At 36.1% G+C, this 10,157-nt stretch overlaps 1 non-coding gene across 1 annotated transcript; it reads right to left on the bottom strand.

The window, feature by feature from the left end:
- Nucleotides 1–1,170: 1,170 nt before the first annotated feature.
- Nucleotides 1,171–1,243, bottom strand: TRNAA-AGC. Its single transcript has one exon. It is a non-coding gene; the product is annotated as a tRNA-Ala (tRNA).
- Nucleotides 1,244–10,157: the final 8,914 nt, after the last annotated feature.

Raw genomic sequence — 10,157 nt, 5'->3', positions numbered from 1 at the left:
AGGAATTCAGTTCTTGTCTCTTCTATGAAGCTCTTATCTCTTTTAAGGAATTCATCAAATTCGGAATTATCTCTTTTAAGGAATTCAGTTCTTGTCTCTGGTATGAAGCTCTTATCTCTTTTAAGGAATTCATCAAATTCAGTCCTCTCTCTATGAAGTTCTTGTCTCTTTTTAGGAATTCATCAAATTCCCTTTACAATAAGTCCTCTCTCTTTTAAATCATGAAATTGATTCAGCTTCTCTCTATGAAGTTCTTGTCTCTTTTAAGGAATTCCTCTCTCTATGAAGTTCTTGTCTCATCAAATTTCCATTCAGCCTCTCTATGAAGTTCTTGTCTCTTTTAAGGAATTCCTCTCTCTATGAAGTTCTTGTCTCATCAAATTTCCTTTACAATAAGTCCTCTCTCTTTTAAATCATGGAATTGATTCAGCCTCTCTCTATGAACTTCTTGTCTCTTTTAAGGAATTCCTCTCTCTATGAACTTCTTGTCTCTTTTAACGAATTCATCAAATTCCCTTTACAATAAGTCCTCATCATTCCCTTTACAATAAGTCCTCTCTCTGTGCTTGTGGGACATTACTCAGCCATAATGATATAATTCCTCATCATTCCCTTTACAATAAGTTCTTCATCATTCCCTTTACAATAAGTCCTCTCTCTGTGCTTGTGGGACATTACTCATGATATAATTCCTCATCATTCCCTTTACAATAAGTCCTCTCTGATATAATTCCTCATCATCCTCATCATTCCCTTTACAATAAGTCCTCTTGATATAATTCCTCATCATTCCCTTTACAATAAGTCCTCTCTCTGTGCTTGTGGGACATTACTCATTCCCTTTACAATAAGTCCTCTCTAAGTCCTCTCTCTGTGCTTGTGGGACATTACTCATTCCCTTTACAATAAGTCCTCTCTCTGTGCTTGTGGGACATTACTCAGCCATAATGATATAATAATCCTTTTATAAGTATCTTTTCTTTTTCTCTCGTACCCACCTTATACATAACATGTTAAATTAATTCATACTTAAAAAAATAATTTGTGGGACATTACTCAGCCATAATGATATAATAATCCTTTTATAAGTATCTTTTCTTTTTCTCTCGTACCCACCTTATACATAACATGTTAAATTAATTCATACTTAAAAAAATAATTTCTCCCTTTTGGAGATGCGGGGTATCGATCCCCATACCTCTCGCATGCTAAGCGAGCACTCTACCATCTGAGCTACATCCCCATAATTTTTGCATCACAAAACCCTAAATTTCCCGTCATCAATAATAGTGAAAATGGAGAAATATTGCTACCCAACATGTCATGAATAGGGAAAAATTGAAAAGAAATAATATATTTAATAATAGAAAGTCTTATTTTTGGAGATGCGGGGTATCAATCCCTATACCTCTCACATGCAAAGCGAGCGCTCTACCATCTGAGCTCATCCCCGTGATTTTTACATCATAAAACCCTAAATGTCCCATCATCAATAATAGTGAAAATAAAAAAATATCAAAATATTAATAACAAATAGTTTGGTTTTGTGATGCGGGGCATCGATAATTGTGAAAATGAAAAAATATAATAACAAATTAAATACTTTCTTTTGGAGAGGCGGGTTATCAATCCCCGTACAACTCGCATGCAAAGCGAGCGCTCTACATCTAAGCTATATCTCTACAATTTTTACGTCACGAAACCCTAAGCGTCTCGTCATGAATAATAGTGAAAATGAAAAAATATCGCTACTCATTATGTCATAAATAAGGAAATATTGAATTGAAATAAAATAGTAATAACGAATAGTTTCTTTTGGAGATGCGAGGTATCGATCCCCGTATCTCTCCCATGCTACATTCCCACTCCCATGCTACATTCCCACGATTTTACATAAAAAAACTCTAAACTTCCCATCATCAATGATATGAAAATGAAAAACTATCCCCGCTCATTATCTCGTAAATCAGGAAAAATTTAAAAGAACTAATATACTTAGTAATTGTTTCCTTTGTTGATGCATGGTATCAATCCCAGTACTTCTCACATGGGATGCAAATGCTCAACCATCTAAGATATATCCTCAAAATTCTTACATCACAAAATCTTAAACATCTCGTCATCAACAATAGTGAAAATAAAAAAATAACGCTATTCATTATGCCATAAATAAGGAAAAATTAAATAGAAATAAAATAGTATTAACGAATAGTTTCTTTTGGAGGTATGGAGTATCGATCCGATCTTCGTACCTCTCGCATGCTAAGCAAGCAATCTACCATCTAAGCTACATTCCCACAATACTTATATCAGAAAACTCTAAATGTCCCGCCATCAAGTGAAAATGAAAAAATATCTCCGCTAATTCTGTCATAAATAAGGAAAGGTGGAATAGAATTAAAATATTAATAACAAATAGTTTCTTTTGGAGATGCGGGATATCCCCTTAACTCTCGCATGCTAAATGAGCTCTACCATCTAAGCTACATCCCCACAATTCTTGCATCATAAAACCCTAAATTTCCCATCATAAGCTACATGACCACAATTCTTGCATCATAAAACCCTAAATTTCCAATCATAAGCTACATCCCCACAATTGTTGCATCATAAAACCCTCAAATTCCCATCATAAGCTAACATCCCCACAATTGTGTATCGATCCCCATACCTCTCGCATGCAAAGCGAGTGCTCTACCATCTAAGCTATATCCCCTAAATTCTTATGTCACAAAGTCCTAAACATCTCGTCATCAGTAATAGTGAAAATGAAACTATCCCGGCTCATTATGTCCTAAATAAGAAAAAATTGAAAAAGAAATAATATATTTAGTAATCCATTCAATCGAAGATGCAAGGTATTGATCCCCGTACTTTCCACATAGGAAATGAACGCTCTACCATTTGAACTACATCCCTACAATTCTTACATCAAAAAACCATAAATGTCCCTTCATCAATAATTGTGAAAATGAAAAAGTATCTCTGCATATTATGTCATAAATAAGGAAATATTTAATAGAAATAAAATATTAATAATAAATAGTTTCTTTTGGAGATGCGAGGTATCGATCCTCGTACTTCTCGTATGCTAAGTCGTACCTCTCGCATGCTAAGCGAAGCTACATCCCCACAATTCTTGCATCACAAAACCCTAAATTTTCCATCATCAATAATAGTGAAAATGAAGAAATATGGCTACTCAACCTGTTATGAATAAGGAAAAATTGAAAAGAAATAATTTTTTATAATATATTTAATAACATAGTTTTATTTTGGAGATGCCTGGTATCTATCCATGTACCTCTCGCATGCAAAGCAAGCGGTCTACCATTTGAGCTACATCCCCACGATTCTTATGTTACAAAATCCTAAACGTCTCGTCATCAATAATAGTGACATGAAAAACTATCCCCACTCATTATGTCGTAAATAAGAAAAAATTGAAAAGAAATAATATATTTAGTGATCGATTCATTTGGAGATGCAAGGTATCAACCCCGTACTTTCCACATCAGAAGTGAGCGCTCTACTATCTGAATTACATCCCCACGATTCTTACATCAGAAAACCCTAAACCTCCCTTCATCAATAATTGTAAAAATGAACAAAATATCTACGCTCATTATTTCATAAATAAGGAAAGATGGAATAATATATTTAGTGATAATGAAAAAATATCTCCGTTCATTATTTCATAAGTTTAGTGATCGATTCATTTGGAGATGCAAGGTATCCGATCTTCGTACTTTCCACATCGGAAGCGAGCGCTATACCATCTGAGCTACATCCCCACAATTTTTACATTAAAAAATCCTAAACCTCTCGTCATCAGTAATTGTGAAAATGAAAAATATCTCCGCTCATTATTTCATAAATAAGGAAAGATGTAATAGAAATAAAATATTAATAACATAGTTTACATATGTGTTATTTTAATGTATTTATTTACTTGGTAATTGTCTTTCATACCCACTAGACCAAATACCCTTGTTATACCACTTGAAACAAGTGTATGAAGCCTTGAGATGGGATGTTAAGAAAGACTATGAGTATTAAGAACATGGTGGTAAGTATAAGATGTCGAATATGAAGTCCTTAGATAAGAAGAGATTTAGACACAGGGGCATTTCAAGAATTGAACTCAAAACTTCTTGCACCCCAGTGAGAATCATACCACTAAACCAAATGCCTTTTCTTGAACACCCAATATTTTTAGCTTCTACTCAAATATATTTTTCTCTTAGTAGTTGGAGAGCTATAAAACGAAAAGTTGAATTGTTATAATATACAAGGGTTATCAAATAAACCAACAACCCAACAAAAGAAACAAACTAATCAATTTTGGTTGGATTGATTCGGTTCATTAGTTTGTTTGATTTAATTTTTCTATTTTTCCTCGTATGACAAGAAAATAAAGTTGTATTGAATGCACCTTAGTTTCATTTATGACAAACTCATATGGAACATAATTGCATTAATAGTACTCAGAGTTTGAGTCTATAAGCATTTCATGAACTTCAGTGCAATTCATGCTTCATTAAAGATGAGATGAACTTTAGTTATGTAGGGGAACTTTAAATTGCTTCATGTGGAGCTTCAATTACTATATGCTAGTTACAATCTTTAGGATTGACTAATTGGACAGGAATTCATGGATTTAGGGAAATTTTTTTGTGTAATTATCAACTACAACTTATGTTTTCAAATTATTAGGACATAATTTAGGTAGTTATTTTTATGAGTCGTAAACTTGTTTCTTTGCATAATATGGATTTAGGTGAGCTATTATTATCGATAAGATGGAGAAAGAAATTGTCTTTGAATTGACTAATAGACCTAGGTTCATCGTTGTTGTCTTTTAACTTGTGATTTTGCAAAAAGCTTAACTAATATGAACGGTCATGTCACAAGAACTTTTAAATCAAGAATATACCCTACACATCATTCAAGATGGCAAAAAATGGAGTTAAATTGAACGCACTTTAGTTTCATGTTTGGCATTTTCAAGATAAAACATAATTGTATTATTGATATTGAGCCTGGAGTCTATAAGAATTTAATGATCTTAAGAGAAATTCCTGTTTTATTAGAGGATACCAACTTTATTTAAGGTACTAGGAGTTCAAGAATCTCGATTTGAAAATGGTTAACGAATAGTAAGATTTGAAAGTTTTGAATTGTAGACCAAATTTGTACCTAATTATTTCTTTTTATGGCTAATTATAAATTAAGAAAAAAATATTTTTGTAAAGATATATTTATCTCTACAGCTTTCATGACAAAACCATGTTTAGACTAGCAGTTTAAAGTCAGGAGATGCGGTCACAGGTGTGATTATTTTGGATGGGTTCGTAATAGAACTTACCGTTGAGATGACGGAGCCTTCAAAGGTTGTGCACTCACAAATGGGGTTGTTATGTAGCGTTAGTCTGTCTTTGTGTTTGAGTCTTTTTGTTATTGTATCCCAAACACTTTTTTTTTTCTATTTGGATAAATTTGAACAACACCGTCTTAAAATTTAATTTTATTTTATATTTAATGTTGTATTGTTTTCTCAATCTCATTTTAATTTTACACCATTTTCTTATTTTATATTAATTTACTTTTATTTTTATTTGTTTTCACTCTCAATTTTAGTTTCTATTTGAGTTTTGAATCCTTGAAATTTGGGTTGTGACACATTGGTATCAAAGCAGCCAGATTTTAAATTATATAGATTTTTTCTTAGGATAAAGATTCGTATATCTCTATGACTCAACTCGATTTCATGTCTCTCCGCGACCAAGTAAGCACTCTAACCCTGTTTTGTAGTATATGATATGTTGTAAAACTTGTATGAATTTATTGTATGTTTTGATTTTCGTAGCAGTTATAAAATGTCATTGGACGTTAAAGAGTGAACGTTAACTATATAAGACAATAGTGGATCAACGTTATAGTGTCTAGATATGGTGAGGAGGAAAAGAGTGGCATGAGATATCTGACTAGCCTTAGGAAAATAGAGAGTTGTCGTTGCACAGTGCGAGACATCTAATCCATGAAATTTTGGTACTAGAAATGAAGAAACTAGAGATGGTCCCCAAACGTCTGTATGGACCATTTCGAATCGCAATTTCTTTGGTTCCCTGGTAGCGTCAACCAGATTAACCCTACGGCGTGACAATCCTTGAGCTTACACTCCTCCGTGGTCATGGTATCCAGCTTCACCCCCAAAATGGGTTCCTGAATATCTTTCTCGTATAGATAATCTTCAATTTGCATCTTCTAGAAACTGATATCGAATCCATCAAACTTTTCAATTCCAGTCTTTGAACTTTCCATCTTCACAGATCATGGTGAATCTCTCCTCGCTCTGATACTAGTTATTAGAATCACACAACAGCGCACACACTTGATATTAATGAACACAAAGAACATGATAGAGAAAATGTAAGAAGAAATATTGACTAATGGTTTTGTATTAATGACTTCAGGTATGCAAAGAGAGGATATGGAGAATGAGAAATATACATTTAGGAAGCCTTGACTAATGGGTATACATATGATTTCATTTTATTATATATAGCTTCACTATATGTAACCGCCTATTATATATAATTATTTAATATATATTTCTTTATCAGATTTTTACTATAAATCGTCAGCCTTCATATCCAACATTCTAGAGCCCAAATAGTCAGGGATTGACATCCTGCTAGAACACAAAGTCATTTACATGTCCCTAGCAAAATGCCTAGTAGTAATGGAGTCTAACCCAACGATCATTCAGACAAACATCCATCAACCAAAAGGGGTGAAAATGATGACGATAGTACAGTTGAGAAAGAATCTTAGCCATGATGAATCTACACTTGCTGCCATTGTTGTATTTGAAAAGGGGGAGCTCAAGTGTGCCAACCTCAACAAAAACATTATTGCCACTACATGAACATCACGACCCAAAACAAGAAGGTCAGATATTGGGTTTAACCCTACCAAGAGAGATAAATCACAAGATTAGTTTTATGTCACCTACCACAAATAGATGTCATACATCTCAACTTGAGCTAGTTGAATTCTACCAATAGCAAAATGGCATGTTCACAGTCGGGTTTATTTGACTTGCAAAGGCTCTTGTAAGTGATCACTCAAATGCTTGGCAAAGACACCAAGCCAACACCTCTACTGAAGAAGGGAGACAAAAACAAACCACTAAAGCAACACATGTTCACGCATAAATACCATCCAGAAGGATGAAGAGAAGGGTTGACCACAATAATTTCAAAGCAAATAGAGAGTTATGATAAGTTAAGGTCAGATAAACTTTGAGTTCAAAGCAACAAGAACCAAAGACTGGTTCGAAAATTCTATGGACTAGTCAAAGTTTTCCACAAGATTAGGAAGACAACATATAGGATCCAATTGCTCCTATAGATACAGACTAACCCTGTTGTCCACGTCAATTGTGACACTTGAAATCCGTTCAGTTGTGGGTCGCATCTTTTGACTAGTTATGTGAGTTTGGCCTGGAGCATACGTGTAGCTTGAAAAAGAAATTGTTGGATGCGGACTGCGAATAAGGGTTGGGCCATGGAAGGTTTTTTTTTACTACATATGGACTTTGGGCTAGTGAGTCTTAAATTTGGGTTCGTTTGAAAAATTTTAGTTTGTTTTTGAGTTCAAACGAACCTAAATTAAACCTACTAATTCCTTCTACCTTGCACGACTCACTCCTATTCTCTATTCTGCCTCTTCTTGCTCCCTGAAACTTCTTTAAAGGCTATTGTTCACTGATTATTTGGGAGCATCTTCCTTAAAAAGATTGTGACCACAGATGACCTATGTAGAAAATTTGTACCCTCTTTCCTAAAACCTTTAGCGGACAACATACCTAAAACAGATGCGCTGACCAGACTGCACTACACCTCGTCTCACCCCCCAGGAGAATATGGATCCACCCAATCGATGGACACTCAAACCAAACTCGCTCATCCTTTTTGGCACAGGGACGCGAGAACCAATCCGAGTAATCTATAATGGGGAGACCCCTTAAAGCAACAAGCGAGAATGGCTAGGTTGATAACAGGGTTAAAGAAAAGGCGAGTATAAAAAGACGTATCGCGTAACTGTCCCTGTAAGCAGCTTCATTCTTTCTTGATCTATGATCCGACTTTATGAAAAAAATCAGTCTTTCGGCTAAAAGTGAGACTGTTGGGTATGGATAAGCAGGACCTCTTTGTTCTGGGAAAACCGGAGATGTTGGCTAAGAAAGCTAAGCAGACAAGTACAGGATGAACAAAATGCACATACAAATTGATTGACATGATCCCTCTCCCTCTCTCTTTGGCTAGTTGGCTAGTTGCACGATAAGCAGGAAAGCATATCAGGTAGGGAAAGAAAGGCTGCTCGATCTCCTATAAGGCCAACCCTCAACGGCGAGCTCACCAGGCAATGCTTTAAGTCCGATAGAAGTCCAAGGTTTCGTCTACTACGGACCAGGAAGCTCTTGGATGAGCTAACATGAAATGAGAAATACATTCGTTTACGACAACTTATAGATAGTGAACCTTTTGGTAGAAACTGAATGATCCCCTAGCTCGGGCAAGAAAAGAAAAAGGTAGTCGTACTCCTACTTTTTTCGTCGGACGATAGAAAAGTTTGAGCTGAAAGATTGAATCACACCTAGTAAGAAAGGCGGGCTTAGCAGGTTTCTCCAAACGTATAAACAAAAAGAGGAAGCAACCGGTCTTAAAGAGATACCGATACCCATACATTCTCGCATGGAAGAACCTAGCTGAACCGGATCAAGGGTCCTAACTTAGTCCGACTGATCTTCTTTGGCTAGCCCCCGCCCTTGTAACAAGGTCAACCCGTACATGCTCTTTCCTTTCGTTTAGCGAGATAGCTTACCAGCTCTTTCGACTCATAGCAGCAGTATGAAAAGCGGAATCCTCATCCTGAGTCGAGTCCGCATTGCCATACGAATCGACATCGGCCAAACCAAGAGCTCCTATTTTTTCTTTAATGAAAGCGGATCTAACAGTTTCGATAAAACCAACCTCTTCTAAAGAAGAAGTCGCTCTGCCTTGATCACCGTGGACATATGCAGCTCCCGCTTTACCTTTGCCTACCGTGAAAAGGAAAGTTCCCTCACAATAGGCCCTCCTAGCTCCCGAACGTCTTTCTATCAATCGAGAGAGGTATAGAATAGTACAACAAACCAACAAGACAAGAATGGACTCATAAGATGTGCGGTCAGGGAAACGATTTCATTTGTGTTATCCGCCAAGGAAATGATCAAGGAATTCAGATCCTGAATAAAGTACTGTAGGCAAGCGAAGCTTTTGAAAATGAAAGCGTGTAGAACTCATATCCACTTTCTCTTCGATAGAACTCATATCCACTTTCTCTTCGATTCGTAAACTTCGGATCTGATCTTCCTTTCCTCTCTGGGTGACTGAGAGACAATTTAGGCCTGAAGTGCATCCGATTCGGTCAACAATAAGGTACAAAGCGGATTGATTAAATGGGCTTGAAGTTCCATTATCGTTAGGTCGAAGATCTCTACTAGGTTTAGTGCACTTTGGTAGTTGCGAATGTTGTCGTAATCGAATGTCTTTCCTATTCGACATTCTTTCTTACCAAGCACTCATACTCGCCAGGGTTGAGGAGACAATCCGTGAGCTAATTGGGTTTCGAGCTTGCGTATACGCGAAAAGAGCTCGCTTTCGACTTTCTCCTCGGCGTTTTGTGCCCGGTTCTGGTTCAGGAAAGGGTTGATCTCTTTCATTAGAGCACATTGATGCCGAAGGAGTCTTTGGAACCGGTGGAGAGGCTATGATGACTTCAAGCTATTCAAATAGCATGACTGATACTACAAAGAAAGGGTATCTAAGTCAGACTAGTGGAATAACTTTTTCATAATAATTATCTCGATATATCATACCAAAAATTTGCCAGATGACTGATAAGGTAAGGGGTTTCAAAAGACAAAAGAATGACAATTCTACGTGTGATAAAAAAGGAGATTTTTTTTTTTCAGTGTGCGCGGTTCGCCTGCCTTCCTGACCACGAATAGGCTATGGGGCTTTGCACTTCGGCCCCTAAGAATACCACATCAAGGATTTGTGTAATGCTCTTTTTGAAGTCGGGCTCAAGACGATCTTTATTCTTCC

The sequence above is a fragment of the Cucurbita moschata genome, unplaced genomic scaffold (genome assembly GCF_002738365.1).
Source record: "Cucurbita moschata cultivar Rifu unplaced genomic scaffold, Cmos_1.0 Cmo_Scf00077, whole genome shotgun sequence".
NCBI lineage: Eukaryota > Viridiplantae > Streptophyta > Magnoliopsida > Cucurbitales > Cucurbitaceae > Cucurbita > Cucurbita moschata.
This window is presented reverse-complemented; position numbering and strand designations above follow the sequence as displayed.